Genomic DNA, 5,714 nt, shown 5'->3' on the forward strand with positions numbered 1-5,714 from the left:
TTTTATTTATTGTAGAGATGAGGTCTCACCAAGTTGCCCGGGTGGGTCTCGAACCTGCAGACTCAGGTAATCCACTCACCTCTGCCTCCCAAAGCGCTGGGATTACAAGCTGAGCCACTGAGCCCAGCCAGAGTGTATTTTCTAAGAACAAGGGTATTATCATATAATAACAACATTGCAATGCTCAAACTCAGGAATTTTTAAAAAGTTTTTAAAAATTAAAATTAGCTTTGATGTTATTAATATACTCATGCACAGATAGAATTTTAAAACATTTTTTTTTCTTGTTGAGATAAGATCTCACTATGTTTCCTATGCTGGTCTTGAACTCCCAGGCTCAAGCAATCCTCTCACCTCGGCCTCCCAAAGTGATGGGATTACAGGCATGAGCCACCGTGCCCAGTCAAAAATCAGGAATTTTACCATTGATACACTATTACCTAATGCACAGTTCATATTCAAATTTCATCAAATGTCTCAACAATGTCCTTTATAGTAGCCACTTGCCTCTTTACCATAATCCAATATAAAAAAAATCACACATAGCATTTAGTTTCCTGTCTCTTTTATTTATTCTATTCTATTCTATTTTATCTTTTGTGTCAGAGTCTCACTCTGTCACCCAGGCTGGAGTGCAGTGCCATGGTCACAGCTACTGCAGCCTTGACCTGCTGGGCTCAAGTAATCCTTCTGCCTCAGCCTCCAGAGTAACAGGGACTACAGGTGAGCACCACCATGCCCAGCGAATTTTTTGACTTTTTGTAGAGGTGGGGTCTCACTATGCTGTCTAGGCTGGTCTTGATCTCCTGGGTTCAAGCAATCCTCCCACCTTGGCCTCTCAAAGTGCTAGGATTACAGGTATGAACCACTGCTGCCTTTAGTGTCTTTTAATCTGCAATTGTTCTTCAGTCTTTATTAATTTATTATTTTTTTTAGCAACATGGTCTTGCTCTGTGGCCCAGGCTGGAGTGCAGTGGTGGTGCCATCATACTCACTGCAGTCTCAAATTCCTAGGCTCAAGTGATCCTCCTGCGTCAGCCACCTGAGTAGCTGGGACTACAGGCATGTGCTAACACACCTGGCTAATTTTTATTTTTTTGAGTTGGAGTCTCACTCCTTTGCCCAGGCTGGAGTGCAGTGGCACGCACGCTCACGGCCACCCCAGTGCCGACCTACTGAGCTCTAGCGATCCTTCAGCCTCAGCCTTCCGAGTAGCTGGAACTACAAACGCATGCTACCATGCCCGGCTATTTTTTAATTTTATTGTAGAGACAAGGTCTCACCAAGTTGCTCGGGCTGGTCTTGAACATACAGTCTCAGGCAATCCACTTGCCTTGGCCTCCCAAAGTGATGGGATTACAGGCTGAGCCACCGAGCCCGATTTTCTTTTTTAAAATAGAGACAGGGTCTCGCTATGTTGCTCAGGCTGGTCTTGAACTCTTGCTCTCAAGCAATCCTCCCAACTTGGCCTCCCAAAGTGCTGGGATTATAGGTACAATCTACTAAAGCCCAGCCCTCAGTCATTCCTTATCTTCCTTGACTTTGACTTATTTGAGGCACACAGCCTGGCTCTTTGGTAGAACATACCACAGCAGAGTTGTCTGATATGATTAGATTCTGGTAAACATTTTTAGCAAGAATACTACTGAAGTGCTGTTCCACAATTTACTTAACCAATTTGTTATTCTTGGAAATTTGTGTTCTAACTTTTTATTCATATTATAACCAATAATGTAATCTTTACACATCCTTGTAGCCAAATCTTCACACACATTCACATTTATTTCTTAAGAGTGTTTTTCTAGAAGTGGAACTGCTATGACTAAGGGTTATGTGTGTTTTTATGATTTTTTGATACATATTGCCAAATTGCCTTCCAGAAAAGGCCGTGCCAGTTTACACTCCCTCCACAGTGAGTGAAAGTGGTAGTTTCTGGCAGATTTTGCCTACACTGGATCCAAACAGCTTAAAACATCCTTCTTATGACAATCTGTACTTCTCACATTGATCTGTCTTTGATTCTGGTTCCTTGTATGTGTGACTTGTTGGTCCTAAGTACCTAGAAGGTGTTTAAAGAAAGGGTTTGTAGCCGGGCATGGTGGCTCACACCTGTAATCCCAGTATTTTGAGAGGATTGCCTGAATCCAGGGGTTAGAGACCAGTCTGGGCAACTGACCTTGTCTCTACAGTAAATCAAAAAATTAGCTTGACGTGGTAGTGTGCACCTGTGGTTCCAGCTACTTGGAAGGCTGAGACAGAAGGATCATCTGAGCCGAGCGGGCCGAGGCTGCAGTGGCCGGCTGTGAGTGTGCCACTGCACTCCAGCCTGGGCAACAGAGTGAGGATCCTATTCAAACAAAACAAAACAAAACAAAAAACAACCCCCCCCAAACAACAAAAAGAAAGGGCTTGTATGTCTTACTCATCTTTGTGGTCTCTCCTGGTGCCTAACTGTAATTCCTACTTAGTCATTCAATAATCATCAAAGGATGGAAGTAGCAAATGATTGAATAATAGCACCTCATGTAATTTTCAGGTTCTACTTTGACATGTTGAGCTATTGTCTTAGTTCGGTCTGTCACAACAAACTCCCATAGATTGAGTAGCCTGTAAACAACAGAAATGTGTTTCTCACAGTTCTAAAGGCTGGAAATCTGAGACCAGAGAGCCAGCACGGTCAGGTTCTGGGGAGAGTGAGGATCCTATTCTGGGTGCAGACAGCCAGCTTCTCCCTGTATCCTCCCATGGTGGGGAGATGGCAGGATAGCTCTCTAGGGTCCCTTTTATAAGAGCATTCATCCCATTCATGAAGTCTCTGTGCTCATGACTTAATTACTTCTCAAATGTCCCACCTCCCAATACCATCACATTGAAGGTTAGCGTTTCATAATAAATTTGGGGGAACACCAACATTTAGTCCATTGCAGCTACCAAAAATGCCACTATTTTGGCATACAAAAGTCAAACCACCAGAGCCTCTCCTTGCCCAGACTAGCAAGTGAACCAGCCTTTCACCATCCTCCATTTCCAGGACCTCTCAGGAGCCCCATGAATCTTCCAGTGTTGTCCATATGAATCCCGGGCATCTCTTCACCTCGGGCATCCACTGCCGACATCTGCTTCTCAGCTGCCCTCCAGCCCTTGCTCTCGAAGCTCCTCTGGGCACTGCTCCTCTCTTTATTCTCACCCCGGGTTTCAGGATGATCACATACCTTTCTCTCAATTCTCCAATCTCAGCTAAGACAGGCCATTGCTTCAAACAAAAGGTTTAGGAATAACAGGACTTACTTCTAATGCAGACAAGGCAAATGCAAGGAGGATGGAAGCTATCCTGTTCACAGATTCTGTCACCTTCCTAGCTCCATAGAGACCTACTAGGGATCATTTCTCTCCTTTGCAAAACTCCTCTCTTGCCTGCATCGCAAGATCTGCTCACCTGAGAGGACACCATATGGAGCATCCTTGATCTTGCCTCTTTTTTCCATTCCAGTCTTCCTGGAGTATTAAGAAGTGGCATCTTGGGGAGGCGACTAGGTCCTGATCCCTTGTAATGGAATGAGTGCCCTTAGAAACGAGGCCTGAGGAAGTTCCTTTGCTCCTTCTGCCATGTGAGGACACAGCAATGAGGGGCTACCTGTGAAGCAGAGAACTCTTACTAGACACTGAATCTGCTGGCATCTTGATCTTGGCCTTCCCAGTCTCCAGATCTGTAAGCGATATTTTTTTTTTTTCTGAGTTGGAGTCTCACTCTGTCACCCAGACTGGAGTGCAGTGGCATGCTCACAGCCACTGCAGCCTCCACCTACTGGACTCAGGTGATCATTCCGCCTCAGCCTTCCAAGGAGCTGGAGCTACAGGCACGCACCACCATGCCCGGCTAATTTTTAAAAAATTATTTATTGTAGAGATGAGGTCTCGCCAAGTTGCCTAGGCAGGTCTCGAACCCTGCGGGCACAGGCAATCCACTCACCTCGGCCTCCCAAAGTGCTGGATTACAGACTGAGCCACCGAGCCTGGCCAAGCAATACATTTCTATTGTTTACAGATTACCCAGTTTAAGGTATTTTGTTATCATTGCTTTAATGGACTAGGATAGACATAATCAGTGTCTTTCCAGGCTAACTTTCCTCCTTTTCCCCCCAAAACACAGAGGTCAGATTTAGTCTGGAGAGGAAAGGACTCATTAATACCTCAGTCAGATCCTGGTGCACACGAAGGATGTGGAGCTTGAGACAGAAGTAATGGACACATTCTGTGACCCAATAACCACTCCATGAGCAGAGTTCCCTTTATAGTAAGTGGGAACTGTTTGTGTTGCATACGAACTGGCCTAGCACACACATGGACCTATTTTAGACCATAAAATGTGGAGTTTGAGGCTTGCTTTTGCCATCTGGGGGCTGGCTGCAGCTCTCCAGAGTCCATGCTAGATGGCATCCTCTCTCCATGGAGGAGACTGTGACACCTACATGGAATGCGTGCTCCAGTGGTGTCTGATGGCTCCCGCACAATCTCAATACATCTCCACAACTTTGAGATGCTTCTACAGAAAAAAATTGTTGCACCAAACCAATTGGGCAAACTGGATACTATGTTCTATTTTATGTAACTGTCAAAACAATCACTGTGCAAAACATTACATATTTTAAACTCCAAGTTTTGTTAGATTCATTAGCATATAACTGGCTAGCTGAGGCTTCCATGAGAAAATGCATCCTCCTTTTATTGGGTCAATTAAATATTCACATGCCTACAACAGCTTATCTTAGGATAATAAAAGCTTCTTTCTTAGGTTGAAAAAATAATTTGACTCAAAGTTTCTGGAGCAAGAGAGAGTTTATGTTATTACAGGGGTAAGGTTGAAACCCTCTCCTGTGAGTCATCTGGTTGTGAGGTTCCTCTTATTTACATATGTATATGTATTTCTTGAGACAGGGTTTCCCTAAATTGCCTAGGTTGGCCTCTGGGGTCAAGTAATCCTCCCGCCTTGTCCTCCCAAATTGCTGGGATTACAGGTGTGAGCAACTAACTGTGCTCGGTCCATAAAGGCTCTTAGTGCTGCATTCAATTCAACTTGCCTCCTCTTTTTAAAAATTTTTATTTAAAAGGTTTTTAATTTCGTTTTTACTTATTTTTGAGTCAGAGTCTCACTCTGCCACCCATGCTGGAGTGCAGTGGCACAGTCATGGCTCATGGCAACCTCAATTTCCTGGGCTCAAACAATCCTCCTGCTTCAGTTTCTTGAGTAGCTGGAACTACAGGCATGTGCCACCATGCCCAGCTAATTCATAAATATTTTTTTTAGAGACGAGGACTCACTATGTTACTTAGGTTGGTCTTGAACTCCTGGGTTTTACTAAAACTAGCTGGGCCTCCCAAAGTGCTGGGGTTAAAGGCTAAGCAACTGTACCCAGCCCTCCTTCTCTTTTTTTTTTTTTGAGTTGGAGTCTCACTCTGTCACCCAGACTGGAGTGCAGTGGCCACTCCCGGCCACCACAGCCTCGACCTGCCGGGCTCCAGCGATCCTTCTGCCTCAGCCTTCTGAGTAGCCGGAATTACAGGCACGCGCTACCACGCCCAGCTGATTTTTTATTTATTGTAGAGATGAGGTCTCTCTGCCCAGGCGGGTCTCCAACCCGCGGGCTCAGGCAATCCACTCACCTCAGCCTCCCAAAGGCGCGGGATTACAGGCTGAGCCACCGAGCCCGGTTTTC

Source organism: Carlito syrichta, unplaced genomic scaffold (assembly GCF_000164805.1).
Source record: "Carlito syrichta isolate Samal-C Ts95f unplaced genomic scaffold, Tarsius_syrichta-2.0.1 Scaffold315801, whole genome shotgun sequence".
Classification (NCBI taxonomy): domain Eukaryota; kingdom Metazoa; phylum Chordata; class Mammalia; order Primates; family Tarsiidae; genus Carlito; species Carlito syrichta.